Raw genomic sequence first — 15,131 nt, 5'->3', positions numbered from 1 at the left:
ACACACACACACACACACACACACACTCTCACACACATACACACACACTCACACACACACACACACACACAGAGAGAGAGAGAGAGAGAGAGAGAGAGAGAGAGAGAGAGAGCGCCACTGTTAGCATCCTTCCATGTTCTTCTCCTGCTATCCAGAGAATTTATAAAGTTCTCCACATACTTGGAAGTATAGCGGGGTTATTTTCTGAACTACGTGATGAATGGATGGATGTGGAGAAGGAGTGGGGAAAAGTGGGAAGAGGAGAAAAGAGAAAAATACCAAGAAGAGAAGAGAGAATGAGAGACAGGGAATAGACTGAGGAATTTATTTCCCAGATCTCCCTAGTAATTTCATCTTGCAGACCATCTAGCCACCACACGGGATTATGCATCCCTTGCAAAATGCAACAAGCATGTGCTGCGTTTGCACCTGTTCCCTAGCAATGCCCCCAGCCTTGGATCCCATTACACTGTGATCTCCCGACAGCTGCCAAGTGCCAACAACAAGGCACCCCCCATGAATGGGAGGTGGAAGGATCTTTTGCTCCTTGACTGGTCTCAGGATGCATGGCTGCTAGGATGTTTTCTTTTTCATTCCCGGGTTCTTATTTTGAGGAAATTGAAAAGAAAAAGAAATGCTTACCAACTGTGTCCACACACCCCTTCTTTACAACTGTGTCCACACACCCCTTCTTAACAACTGCACTCCGTGCCCAAGGCTCTCAGTATGACTTCAAGAGTCAAGCCTGTGACTTCAAGATGTTGATCCAGAAGAAATTGCTTGAAGTGTACTGACCCACACTGACCCGCCATCATTGGCCATGGTCTTTTATTATAAACCAAGGGTGTGACAACAGAGGCCTCCATCAACAACAACCTCTACCTACCCTGTCTGGATTCAATAGTCATGGAGAATGAGGGCGCTGGAGTATGCCTCTAGATGGCCCCAACATTTCCTTAATCCCTCACCTCAATTATGTTCACACACTACTACAGTTTCAATTACTTGATCCGCATTCAAAGCTTTATGTAATAGTCACAGTAACTAATTTTAAAGTGTCATTTTGCACAGAAATCTGGCTCCAGATTAAATAGGAAAGGGTTTTTATTTTGTGGCATGTTTTGTTTGCAATAGGAGGGGTCATTTAAAAAAATCAGGTAATGCCTGGGGAGATAGCTTAGTGGGAGACAGTGTTGCTATGCAAACATGAGGATCTGAGCTCAGATTGCCAAGATGCCTGTGGAAAGTCAGGCATGGCTGCACTTGTGCCTGTAACACCAACATTGTGGGGGTGGAGGCCTGAGGCTTGCTGCTGCTAGCCGAGCTCCAGGTTCAATGAGACACCCTGTCTGAGGGGAATAAGATAGAAAATGACAGAGCAGGGCACCAAAGTCCTCCCCTGGCCTCTGTGCCACACACAGTAGGAGCACTCTGAAAGTGTGTGGGAGGGATGAATGAATGAGTGAGGGTATGAGTGAATGCATGAATGAATAAACAGTCATGTCAAAGCATGACATGGCCAATCATGAACTATAAGAAGCCTTTCTTCCCTCACTGTCTAAGACATAGAATGTTTAAATTGCTAGCTCAACATGCTAGGAGGCTGAAAGACAATTCAAGAAAGAACTATATTGCTGACCTCACCCCGCATGCATCATAGAGACACCCGCTTACACAGAATTACTGGGAAGCTACTGACCTGACCGGAAGTATCCTAGGAAAGGTGAATCATGCATCAACCCGTGACACAGTCAGCCTTCCCTACGCTCCTTTCCAGAGCTGACACCAGCTTTGAAGAGTTTCCCCACACCCTCTGGCATATCACTTTTGGCTTTTCCCAGCTCACACTGCAGCATCTCTGTACCTACACTGCCTGGAGAAGTAGAGAAAGATATTGCACAAGAAAAAGGAAATGGATTTTCCAAAAAGTTCTATGGTCTCTCTACCCTAAACAGGAAGCAACGCAATGGAGATTTTGACATAGTATGACTCACGAGAGTAGGAAACAGGGTTCAGGGATGAACAAGTCATACACTCACATGTGTGGAAAAGACCAAGCAGTAGAGAAGCCAGAGTCAGGGGTGGAATTGTGCTCTGGGAAGAAGTCTAAAGCACCATCATGTGTTAGCATAATGACCATCTTAATGATATTTGGCAGCAATTTGGTTATCATAAACCATGTCCTGTTCTGGCCTCCAAAATGAAGGTCACTGGGAAAAAGTTGGTTCAGAGGGAGGCTAACAAAATGGACAAATGTTTAGAAAACAAGACAAATGGGGCAACTGTGTTTTGCTTTGTTGAATGAGCGAAGGACTCGAAGCACCCAGCCTGGAGAAAAGAGCAGCCCTGGACAGTTGTAAAGTATTGTTTTTTCACTCTTCAGGGAACAGAGACTGAAAAATATACATCAGCCTCTGGCACTTGGGTCATGCTTTAGACATTAATTATTAGAGACTGGGGTTCAAAGTTCTCGGATATTTAACCAGACTTTAAAGATTGCATCAAAATCCCCTGAGGTCTTCTTCTGGAAGCTGGGAAGACTTGGGGGGGGGTCACTGCTGGTACTTGACTGGACTCGAGGAGAGCTTCAAAGGCATAAAACATTATCCAGAACCAAGTGACACCAAGATCTAGCATGGTGGGGCTGGGGAGATGGCTGAGTCAGAAATATGCTTGCTACACAAGCATGAAGACCTGACATTGGCTCTCCAGTGCTCACATGAAAAGCTGGACATAGTCAGGCATGGTGGCACATGCCTTTAATTCAAGCATTCTGGAGGCAGAGACAAGCAGATCGCTGTGAGTTTGGGGGTAGCCTAGTCTACACAGAAATTTCTGGGACGGTCAAGAATTCACCATGAGACCCTGTCTTAAAATAACAATGTAGAGGGCTGCTGAGGAATGGCACTTGAGGTTGGCCACTGACCTCCACACACACAATGCCCATGTACATATGTAGTCACGTGCACAAACATACACATAGACATAGCTCTTGGACACAGACACCAACGTGGCTGTCCAAGGCCCTATATAGTCTGAGGGATAGAGTGTGTGTGACACACAGGTATGGACTCTAGTCTGTCTTGGACAGGACTCTACTTTTAATGAACTTCAGAAAGGATGACCTACTGCTTAGCAATCAAGACAATGATCTATCTGCTTGTCTACTATAGCTGTGAATGGTCTCTGTCAGCTCTGGCAATGACTGAACAAGCCATGAACTTAGAAAAGACCTCAGCATCAGATAATCACCTAAGGTAGTGTCCAGGCAATGTACCTGGATTCATGTTCTCCTCCAGCATATAAGCATCATGTCCAGGCTCTCTAGAGTTAATGTTTACTGGGCATGCCTGATGAAGTGCAAAACCCTACACAGAGGCAAAGGAAGAAAGTCATGCTGTCATGACAGTGGTAATCTAGGCATTAGCTCTTAATGACTTGGGTAGTAGTGGAGTGTCCAGTAACATGACATTTATGGCTAAAATATAGGTCCCTGTACTGCTTACTACAGAAGAATATACCGCCTGTCTTCAGACTTCAAGCCATTAATTAAGGGGAAACATCTAACTGTCTGCATATACCATTTTCACAAATAAGATTGCCGTTATCTGCAAGTCAGGCGAGTTAGAGTGTGGTAAGCTTTGCTCTGCCAGGGAGCCTTTCCCATCCTATCCACCACAGCAGAGGAAGGTCTGCTCTCCTTTGCCATGGTGGTTTTGATAGTGCTGGGTCATAGCTCTCCTGCCCAAACCTGTATGGGGCTCGTGTACAGAACCTCATTCTTTATCCCAGGGATATGGCAGCAGTGTTCAGTGAGCCAACAGAGCTGAAAATCCCCAATGAAGGCGGTACGTCATGAGAAGGCACACAGAGACAACTGAAAGTGGCAGGTGAGGGGCACCTCAGATTTCAGGCTGTGTCTGAGAAACAGAAAGAATTCTGCTTTGGGGAGCAGAATCTTGCTTTCGGGGGGCGGGGCAGACAGAACAAGAGACACAGGCACCTCAGGAACTATGGGGGTGTGTTTCCAGCTGGGCCTCATTTAGGAAAAGCAGCTGGCACCTGGTAAATCATCTAAGTCATGGAAATAAAAGCCTCTACCAGGGTTTGGGCCTTCCTGGGAGGGGGAAGGGTCCTTTGAAAGCCCACTGAATGCTTGTGCCCACAGATGAGAGGCCTGCTCAGGTTCCCTCAGACCCCTCAGAAAGCAAGAGCGAGTCGCCTTTCACCCTCGAGGTTTAAAAGCTTATTCTGGCAATCCCAGGTCATGATTCTTGGTTTCCCAAGGACCTTTGGATGGTGATGTCATTGTTAAGCATTTTGTTTGGAGGCTAGGTGCAGTCACTCACTAGGACTGTCTTTGTCTTCTTCAGCGATAGTTTTCTGTCCTGAGGAGGAGTCATTCATGCAGAGGCTACAATTTGGAAGGAGAAAGAGCCTCCAGAGAGAACCAGTGTTTCCTTGGTGCTGGTTGTAAAATGAAGTCGGAGTGGTACCATTCCACACTAATCAGAATAATGAGGTAAAAAAAAAAATGGAGCCATTTCCTGAACACTCTGGGTGCCCATTATCCGATGCCAGTCGGCAAAGACGTGCTTGGGAGGCTGGAAGTGCATGAAGCAGGACTGGAGGCTGAAGTCAATGCAGTTGTTGTTCATTTCAAAGTCCAACTGCACGAGCAGGGGGGATTTTATGAGACACGGATTACAGCTCTTATTAGTGAGTGTTGAAAATGATGCTGGAAACGAGTCCTTGTGCAGAAGGTGGGCAGAGAGCTGCTTCAGCATTGTTAAACTCAGTAGTTAAAATGAAGACCAAATGCCCGTAAATGATGCATCTTCCTTCCTAGTGGATTGTTCTTTCAACGATTCGGTCTGTGTGAGCTTAGGTTTCAAGTGCACCTAGAAAGCCGTACGAAGAATGAGTACCATGATCTTTAGGGGATTTAGTTTCACTCAAGAGACTCTGAAATTTTCTTTTTCTACACACAGTATCTCTTGTCAATATAATATGGTTAATGGCCAGGAATGCTGGGAGCCACACGATGCTGGAAGGCAGGTTTTCACTCCTTCTGCCTCTGACACAGTGAGTTTAACTTAATCAGGGTTTGAAGTTGATTCGCTGAAGAAGTTTCCAGGGTCCTTGGGTAAAAGGGGGAAACTATTCCCTTTCTCGAACAACATAAGGTTGTGATTATGTCAGATGTCCCTAGTGCCACTCTGACACCCCTCCCACCACCCCTCCTGTGGATTGAGCTTAATCTCCATTTCAAATGCACTCATTGTTCAGAGTTTTCTGTGTCAGCTGTCAGCCAACCCCCTCCTCACAAAGTGGGAGGAGTCTTCTACTGAAGTCTACACCTCAACACTGGTCCACCTGGGGGAAGCGGGCTGGGGTCACTGCCCTACAAGTACAGCCAGGAGAGCTGACTTGATGTCCTACACAGGGGGAACCCTTCATGAAGGGTAGTAGGGCCACCTCAGAGAGCTCATTAGAACAGAACCGTTCAGAGAGAGAACCCCACGAGGAACTTGGGTGGCTACAGAGGTGCTCTGAAGAGCATTGCCTGGGGTGGATTCTTCAGTTCTCATGCTTATGGTGGTCTTTGGCCTTTTCCAAGTGCCCAGTGTTCCTAGCTGTGAAGTGGCCAAGTCTCATGGGGCTTCCACGGGAGTAAAGTAAGAGAACACGACAAGTGTTTGTGGCCAACAGCCAGGGTGGAGAAGAGGTGACCAGTAAGTACCAATGTGTAGCATTCCTTGGTAAGCAGAAACAAGCCAAACAGCTATCTCAAAGGCTGTTGGGAAGTTGAAAGGAGGGGGCACATAAAAATCATAGTGCAAGCTGGGGTGTGATACGTGATACACAACAAAAGGGTCACGGGTGGTGGCTGCTATCACTGTATGTTGCAAGACCCCACAGAGACCTTGGAGCTGACCATGGGAAGGTTTATTGTCATGATTTGTGGACAAGACCTGAGAATCTTTGGATTCTCTCTCAATGTTTGGATCTGGCCAAGCAAGATGGAGGACACAGAGCCAGGCTACACAAGGGAACCATAAAAGTCTGTGGGAGACCAAAGGGGTAGGGTCAGTCATTCAGTTGTTGAAGGGGGAATCCTTGCTAGTCAGAGGATCCAGGCATTACCCTAAATGTTTCCTGTCTTACTCAGAATCTGGTCAGCTTGAGCAATCTGTGATGTGCACAGGAGAGAAAGGAAGAGGCTAACAAGGGATGGAGCTGCTGAAGGGAGTGACATCAAACGTCTGTCCGTCTGTCCGAGTCAGCCACGGTTTCTGTGGAATAGAGCCAAAGGAAATGCATCCGTACCCAAGGGGATTCTGTGCAGGAATTGACTAGGCCGGGAAGCGCCCCATGATTTGCTTTCAGCAAGCAGTTCACCCAGATAAACGACTGGGGTCGTTTATTCAGTCTGAGTCTGAAAGCCTGAGATGTGGATGACTCGTGGGGTCAGTCTGGGGAGTCCAAAGGTCACAGCCAGAGCTCAGATGTCCAAGAGCAGATGGATGCATGGGACACTCATCCTCTGTCTCAGTTCCCTTTCCTGTTGCTATGATGGATTATCATGTCAAAGGCAACTCCAGGTGGAAGAGTATATCCTTACCCACAGTTCAAGGGTTGAGTCTACCATGGTGGGAGCCATGTTTGAAGTAGCTGGTCACGTTGCATCAGCAGGAGTAATGGGCGCATGCTGCTGCTCGCTCCCTTTCCCTTTGTGCAGTCTAAGGGCCAACTAAGGAATGGTGCCACCCTCAGTGGGTGGGTCTTCCCACCCCAGTTAATACAATCAAGATAATTCCCCACACACATGCCCAGAGGCCTGTTTTCTAGATGATTCTAGGTTGACATTTGACACTAGCCCCCACACCCTTCTTGAGATTCTGTCCCACACGGGATTGGGTGGAGCCATCTCACACTGGTAAGGACAGACATTCTTTTCAGTCCATTGATTTCCAGGGTCAATCTCTCCCTAAGACAGCTCCTCATACACATATAGAAATAAAGTTTAGCCAGCTTCTTGGCTCCCCTTAGACAGGTCATGTTAACTTCCAATAATACTGTTAACATAGTCAATGTAACAAGAATGGTCACACAGCCCATCCTGCCTTTCCTAGTGAACATGACTGGACAAGACTGGGGCTCAGACCCTACTTGGACCAGGACTTGACAGGGTTCTAGGCTTTGCTAATTTCTAGTTTGGAGGTCAGGTCAGGCCTAGAGACCCATCTGAAGAACATGGGTATAGGGTTTCCCTCATTAGGAATGTGGCTGTCTTTTTTTTGGAGCCTTTGAGGGACCAGAATCTGGGGTCTTTCTCTGTGGTGTTCCAGAGGAAGCTCTCCCTTCGACAGGAAGCAAGTCCTTTCATTGTGTTATAGAAACGTGATTGATGCTGAAGCTTTAAGTATTTGGGGGGACCTCTCAGGCAGTATTGAGTTATCACTAATAGTAAACTTGGAAAGAGACCTCACCCCTCACTCTCAATGTATTTAGCTTGACCCTTCTCCCTGTCCCCCCTTCACCTTTCTTTGAGCTGAGATAATTTTTACCAGCTCTTTAAGGAGCTTCTCAAGGGTCTCAGGTTCCTGCTTTCATGTCAATTTCATTCTGTGAAACTCAGGACCCAGGAGGTGTTCAGGAAATCATGGCTAGGCGGCATGCAGAGGACTCTGGGCAGGCATCCAAGTTTAGAAATCACAGAGGACCCAGCATGGACCACTAATGCCATGTCCACGCCATTTCCAGGTGGTAGAGGTCAGCCACCAGATTCACAGACTCGGATGGTGCAGGGCACAGTCACCAGGAAATAGGCTGCAGACACTTGGGGGATCCTGACTCACGGCGGCCAGGCGCCAAGGGGTACCAACCGCAGGATTGCCTTCTGCTCAGAGAAGAATGTTAATTGCTCCCACTCGCCTGCAGCTCACAGCCACAGGATGCTCTCAGTATAGTGTGCATGGGCTTTCTGCTCCCTGCCCCACCTCCTTCTGCGACTCTGTAAACAGGGCTGTGCCAGGCAGGCCCTCTTACTGCATCAGGCAGTGATTTGTTTCAGCAAGAATGTGAAGCAATGGAAACGTCTTTCTGGCTTTAATAATGGCACAAGGAATGTGTGTCTGCAGGAAGCTTTGATGTATTTGAAAATTAGGGTTCTGAATATTTGGGCATATCCTCTGCCAACCCATAATGCCCCTTGGACAATTGTTGGTGACCCTTCAGTTAGGAGACTCCAAAGTGACGATAGATGAAGTGTCCATATGGGAAGACCTCCCAGAGAGAGGCCCAAGTCCCTGCATTCACTATGGCTCACCTCCCTTGGGTCCTGCAGAGGACAGAATGCGGAGGGAGTGAAGGCTGCATGGAGAATAGCAGAAGCTGCTAGCTCCTTGATGTGCTGACAAGGACAAAGGGTATTCGGATGCTCTACAGCCATGCTGTCAGCCTCTCCTAGCACCAAACGACTAGGAGGTTCATGACAGTGAGGAAACCCGGTGATTGGAGATTCAGTCAAACCCCCAAAGCCCATCACATGTCCATGAAGAGGCCTTGGTAGAAGCCTTAGATAATGTACATCAATTCCTGTGCATCCAGGGAGGTTGGTTCCAGGGTCCCCAAGAAACCCCGTCCATATATAACCAAAACACATCCTCTTGTGCACATCAGACCATCTGCAGACAACTCCTAATACCTAACACATGTAAGGCATTGCTACACTGGATTCCTTAGAAAACACCAAGACCAGCATCTGCACATGTCTGGTGAGGACGCAGCACCTCTGCCCTGGATGCAATTGCTCCACCCACTTGCAATCAAGATTGGTTGCACCTGCAGATTCGCCCCTTTGGTGCTAGTGCTGTACTGTAGCCTCACTCCAACCCTTTCCATTCCTTCTCCCTCCTCCTCCTGCTCATCCTCATCTCCGCCCTCTTCCCCTCCCCCTTCTCCTCTTGTTCCTTCCCCCCCTCCTTCCTCTCACTTATCTTCCGTCTCCCTTCCTTCTTTCTCTTTTTCTGTTTCTCCTCCTCTCCCAGTTTCCCCTGCTGCTGCTGCTGCTGCTGCTGCTGCTGCTCACAGCCCTTTGTGTTGTTTCTTTTCTAGACAAGTTCACTATGTATCAGAAGCTGACCTTGAACTCTTAATCCTCCTGTCCCATTGCCAAGTGCTGAGATGTATGTTATAACACCCAGTTCCTTGTCATTCTCTACTGCTGAAACTGGAGCTTGGGGGAGAAAGTGGCATTTGTGATTGTGAGAGTAAGAGGGCACAGTGGATTCTTCCCCTATGCAGCTGCATGCATCAGTATGCTGCTTGCAAAGCCAGGGCATGGGTGACTGGTGGTCTTAAAACAGGCCCACTGATTCTTGGACACAGTTCCTTCAAGAACTGGCTTCATCTCCCTCCTCCTGAATGTGGGCTGGGCTTTGTGACTCTTCCTACCCCTGAATAGAATTTAGCAGAGGTGAGACATTTGGCTCCCTAAGGACATGCAACCCAAGGCATCACCGTGCTCCTTACTTTTTCTTTAGTCCTCTCTGGAGGAATCCAGCCGACAGCATAAAGTGGCTTAGGCAGCTGGATGAAATAATCCAACGCCAAGGAGCTGGGGTCCCCAGTAAGCAGCCACAATGAATGGCACTGCCTGCCAAGAGCCCTGGGGTAGAAGCAATCCATTCAAGTCTTCAGATGCCAATATCTTGCCTTCAGACTCAGGCCAGAGCCTTCTGGCTAAGTGTCTCAGGATTTCCCTATACACAGACACTGTAGGCAAAGATGTTTATTGCTTCAAGTCACTTGGTTTAACAGTGATTGGCACACAGCAGTAGAAAACTAAAAACATGATTTACAAAATTGGGGAAAACAACACATGCAGTCTCCTTTTGTCTTCACTCCAGTTCTCAGCAAGGACAGCCAGCTTGGGTGATGGCACACACCCTCCTTCTGGGGACTGTCGAATCAAAGAAGACTGTAGAAGGTTGAAGAGCAGTGGTTCTCTTCAACCACTGTGGGTCGCTCCCCAATGGGGGTGGTGTATCAGATATTTATATCATGATTAAAACAGTAGCAAAATTAGCTATGAAGTAGCAACCAAAGTAATTTTATGGTTGGGGGTCACCACAACATGAGGAACTGTATTAAAAGGTCCCAGCATCAGGGAGGTTGAGAACCACTGGTGTAGCAGTTGAGAACCCCTGCTATGGTTTGAAAGTGAAGGTTCCCAGCTGGTGGCGGTGTTTGAGGAAGTCATAGAACCCTAGAGAGGTGTGGTGTAGCTGGCAGAAGTAGGTTGCTGAGGACTGGCATGGAGCCATGTAGACTAGCCATGTTCAGTAGATTCTGATGTTCTGTTTCCTGATTGGTGGAAATACAACCTGCTCCCACCATAGCAGCTAGAACCCCAGTAGGATGGAACTTGGAGTTGAATGCTTCTTTTTGTCAGGTGATTGCTTGCGGGAAGAGACATCAAGGTGACATGGAACCCTGTTGGGCTTGCACATCAGACAGATCTACCCAGTGAAGAAAGATGTCGATGGGATGAGAAGACAATGCATATTCAGTTGGAAAGATGAGAACAGACAGAAAATCCAGACAGAGTGCAGGTACAATTACCAGGGCCTATGGGCTTTCCTCCCTTCCCCTTCACCCCTAATATAACCATATGCGTGGATAGATGGATATAATAAGGTGTTTGGGGACTCTTTAAATGAATCTGACTTGAGTGACCCAACACTCATTCGGGCCATCATCTCATTCTAAAAATGCTTTGGCCCAGGTAGACAAAGGGAGCACCCAGGTTCTGCAGCGACATCAGCCTAGAACCCATCTGGAGCAGTTGGCACAGCTTTCCAACACACCCTGTTAAGATCACACTTCCATCTGCCAGTTTTTCTACTGAGCCCTGGGGTGTTTTAACTTTTCTCAACATTCCTTCATGCTAGACACCTTTTTGATTCTTGTTTCACAAATTAGAACAGGGGTCCATAAACTATTATCCACAGGCCAAATTCCACTGTCATTTGTTTGTGTAAATATTTGGGGAACTCAGCGATGTTCATGTGTCTACTTGCTGTCTCTGACTGCCTTGGGGGACAGCGACTCAGTGATCACGGGTTGGGGATGCTCGATCCCTGATTTAGAACAGATGCACAGACAGTGCCAAGCTCTGTGGAGCCAGCTCACTGGCTGTGCCACAGATCTGCCCTGCTTTAGGCTTGCCATTTATTATACTGAACTGGGCTTTGAGGTGGTCCCTCCCTGTTTTCCCTTCAGCACAAAGCAGGGCAGCTTGGGGAAGCTGCAATTTAAGGTCCTCAGAAGTTCCCAGTGTAGTCTGAGGGTCAGAAGGGAGGATGTAGAAACTTTGTTCCCAGGAGTGTGGCGTGAGGCCCTAGGGGACAGCTAATTGCAGACTTGGTTTTGTGTGTGCTCAACTTGTGTCATCTGTCTGTGGAAAAAATGGGGTGGGGGCTGGGTCCCATCTTTCTCCAGCTTAAACTCTAGGGACCTCACAAGGAGCAAGCCCATCCAGAAAAGGAGAGAGAGAGAAAGAAAGGGATAGGGGGCGGAAACGGCAGGTAAGCGTTTAGCCTGATGCTTGTGTACTCCTGAATCTGTCTATGGAAGCCTGTCCCTGCATCTCCAGCTGGTTTATAAGTCTGCCTAGTTGGTTTTTTTATACTCTGGCAGCTGCTTTTGGATTCTATTCTTTTCCTTCCTGTAGATATTTTTCAGTGTGGACTAAAATCCTATTCTCTCAGTGTAGCCCTTCAAAAGTCTTCTTTTTTACTGGCGCTGGTGGTACACACCTTTAATCTCATCATTTATGATAATACACACCTTTAATCTCATCATTTATGGTGGTGCACACGTTAAATCTCAGCACTCAGGAGAGGCAGAGGCAGGTAAATCTCTGAGTTTAGGGTCAGCCTTGTCTACATAGCAAGCCAAGGCTACAATAGTGAGACCCATTCTCAGTTAAAAACAATAACAAAAGTCCTACCTTGTGGTTGGAACACGCAGGACTAAAAGTAGACAGACCAAAGAGCAGAGAGAGGGCAGTGCTCAGGGAAGGTGAGGCAAAACCCACCCCAAGCTATGGCCCTCAGAGAGATGCTGGCTGACAAAAGTCTTTGGAAAAGTGTGCAGCAGCCTGAGCCATTGTAGCTCCCACAGCACTTACTTTTGGGGCAGTTCTGCCTTCAAGAACCATTTCCTCTAGATGCTGGGATCTATCCTCCGAGCCCCAGCATCACCTCTTGTCCCCCAGTAGCTTGGTCTGTCTGTGGTGTGGACCTGGGGGTAGTTGGGCATCAGCACAGAATCTACGAAACAAAATCATCATTCTGGGGTCTGCTCTGGGGAGCCTAAACTTAACTGAGAATCTACCTATCCCACCCCGAGGAACCAGAGCAGCGTGTGCCTGACAGCATCTGTCTCTGGTCCTGTTATTCCTCCTCCATTAGCCTGAAAGCTTCTAAACTCCAGAGGTCCTGGTTCACCCTGGGGAAAGAGAGGGAAAGAGGTCACCTGAAATGTCCATCTCAGATTCCCGCACTTCAGGAGCATGACAGAGTGCAACCCAAATAGCAGAGCGGGCTTGGTTTCTTGGAAGTTTACTTTTGGCCTTAGCTTGGCTTGTTTCTAGCCAGCTTTTCTTAAATTACCCCATATTGCCTCTGGGCTTTTACCTTTCTCTGTTTCTGCGTATCTTTCTTTATTTCTTATTCTGTGTCTGGCCGAGTGATTGGGTGGCTGGCCCTTGCAGTCCTCATCCTTCTCTCACTCCTAGATCTTCTTTCTTCCTCTCTATTGCTCCTTCTATTTATTCTCTCTGCCTGCCATCCACACCTATCCTTTCTCCTGCCTTGCTATTGGCCATTCAGCTCTTTATTAAAACAATCAGGTGTTTTAGACAGGCAAAGTAACACAGCTTCACAGAGTTAAATGCAACATACAAGAATGCAACACATCTTCGCATCATTAAACAAATGTTCCATAGCATTAAAAAATGTAACACATCTTTAACTAATATTCTACAGCAGATGATAATGGACTAAACCCCTGAGACTGCAAGGCAGCCCCAGTCAAATGCTTTCTTTACGGAAGAGTTACCGTGGTCTTGGTGTCTCTTCACAGCGATAGAGCACTTCCTGCTCTTTTGAGGACGAGAATCCACATCAGGAGGCTCCCAAACACTGTGACTCCAGCTCCAAGGGATTCAACGTCCTACTTAGCCTCTGTGAACACAAGCATATACACAAACAACATGCACACTCAAACACATACATTAAAAATAAAATAAATCTTAAAAAAAATAATAATAGGACCAGCGAGATACCTCAGGCATTAAAGTACTTGCTGTCACACCTGGCCACCTGAGTCCAGTCCCCAGAACCCACCTAAAGATGTGACTTCACCTCTCTGGTCATGTGTGCATACACACATGTACAATCAATCAATCACTCAATCAATGTAAAACATATTAAGTAAGAATGTCTAGTTGTTCAGTCTCAAGGGCCTGATGCTCAAGTCGGCTCTGTTCCATTGAAAGCCTTGTGGTAGATGGAAACACAATAGTGGGAACTAGTTTAGGCCCATGAGACCCAAGCTAATCTTTGCTTCCGTGACCTCACTCTTTTCCACTAGGCTCCGCCTCTTAAAGGTCCTCACCACCTCGGCACAAGAACCCTTGGGGGACACATCACATACAACCCACAGCAAGGCAAACAGCAAGCACAGCTTATAGCTGCAGCCTGAGGGCTCAATTATCTACTCACTGAGGAGTATGGCAAAGACACCTGCTTTTCACACCAGCTTGGCCCCTTTCTTTTGAAACACAGCTGTGGGCGTGGCTACTGTGGATGCCACAAAAGATCCCAGGGAAGCCACCAACTGGAAGCAATGGGGCTACTTTCAAACAGAACTGTGACAAAGGGTCATGCCTGCATTTGGGCCCAAGGGTCTGGGTAGCAAGTCCTCCAGAGCGAAGATGTCATGGGGAAACAAATTCCCAAGCGCAGATTCCCATGGAAAAGAAGGGAAAGGTTGGAAGCCTCCGCTCACTTGGCTGCTGTCCCTTCCCAGGCTGTGCCCCGGCTGGTTTTCCTGCTCAGTTACCTCCTTTGACCTTCTCCCGGAGACTTTGGCAGCCTTGCTTTGTGGCTCTTAAGTGCAACCTTCCGTGACCTCTGTGTCACTTGAGATGTCACCATGGAGATTGCAGACCTCCCTGGAGTTGACCTTTCCATTTCATTCTCTGGTTTCCAGGCCATGGGCACCACCCCCAGCACACATCCTCCTTCAGCCATGGGTGTGGCCTCTAGGATTATTCTGTTCTATGGATGGGTATTTTGGGATGAGGATGAATTGCATAGTGCCAAAATGGTGACAATGACATTCTGTTAGCTCCAGGTGACTTCAGTGTAATTGAGGCGGGGACAGATGACTGGAAGCAGGCAAACAGCAAACCTGCTTCTTTCAGACCTGCATGCCAGCAAGTCCCCAGGCCTGGTTGTTGCTGTCATTTGCTTACACGAGTATTTCTTTTTATTTTTATCTGTCTGCAAAATAACCACTGGAGGGATGTTTCTCTGAATTCATCCTCGGTTGTTCAGCATGGTCACGGGCCCAGAGTAACATCTGTTATCTCAGTGGAAGAAGAAACATCATGAGTTCCGAGTCATGTAGATGAGTTTGTTGAGATTTTAAAAACCAAAGGCTGTCAGTTCCCCTAAACTTCAGGAGTGCCCATGCTGAGGTAGTCAGCCCTGGGAAGCAGCTGTGACAAACCCTGATGCTCCCTTGTCTCCAGTGTTGACTTCTCTCCCCTGCCAGGTCCTCACTGTCCCTTCCAATAGGAATAAGGCCACCTGTTAGAGGCCCACCGCTGTGGATTGTGTGAGCATACTCTCAGTGGCTACTGGTAAAATTTATGGGACTCAAGCACACCCAGTTTCCAGGTCTGGCCTGCTTCCATGTGCTTGGCCCAAACCCACATTTCACATGCTGGCCTAGGCAGAAGTTAAGGGTGAAACGTCTGCCTGCCAGACTGATAGTGGAGGCAGTAACAGGTGTCACATCACTGTTGTGTATCTCCCTGTTATTTGCCCTCC

At 47.6% G+C, this 15,131-nt stretch overlaps 3 long non-coding RNA genes across 4 annotated transcripts in view; 2 read left to right on the top strand and 1 right to left on the bottom strand.

Annotated features, from left to right (window-relative positions):
• LOC118238430 overlaps positions 1-1,953 on the bottom strand; it is a 12,296-nt gene extending 10,343 nt beyond the window's left edge. The window contains exon 1 of the long non-coding RNA XR_004768739.1: positions 1,700-1,953. This is a non-coding gene — a long non-coding RNA (uncharacterized LOC118238430). The remainder of the gene's footprint in view (positions 1-1,699) is intronic.
• LOC103159135 overlaps positions 1-3,890 on the top strand; it is a 70,251-nt gene extending 66,361 nt beyond the window's left edge. For both annotated transcript variants that reach the window (XR_004768736.1, XR_004768734.1), the window contains exon 5: positions 3,793-3,890. This is a non-coding gene — a long non-coding RNA (uncharacterized LOC103159135). The remainder of the gene's footprint in view (positions 1-3,792) is intronic.
• Positions 3,891-4,989: 1,099 nt separating this feature from the next.
• LOC118237754 lies at positions 4,990-10,615 on the top strand. Its single transcript, XR_004768060.1, has 3 exons — positions 4,990-5,085; positions 5,621-5,735; positions 10,460-10,615. It is a non-coding gene; the product is annotated as an uncharacterized LOC118237754 (long non-coding RNA).
• The last annotated feature ends 4,516 nt before the right edge of the window (positions 10,616-15,131 follow it).

The sequence above is a fragment of the Cricetulus griseus genome, chromosome 2 (assembly GCF_003668045.3).
Source record: "Cricetulus griseus strain 17A/GY chromosome 2, alternate assembly CriGri-PICRH-1.0, whole genome shotgun sequence".
Taxonomy (NCBI): Eukaryota; Metazoa; Chordata; class Mammalia; order Rodentia; family Cricetidae; genus Cricetulus; species Cricetulus griseus.
The sequence above is the reverse complement of the archived record's forward strand: the minus strand, read 5'-3'. Positions and strand labels throughout refer to the sequence as shown.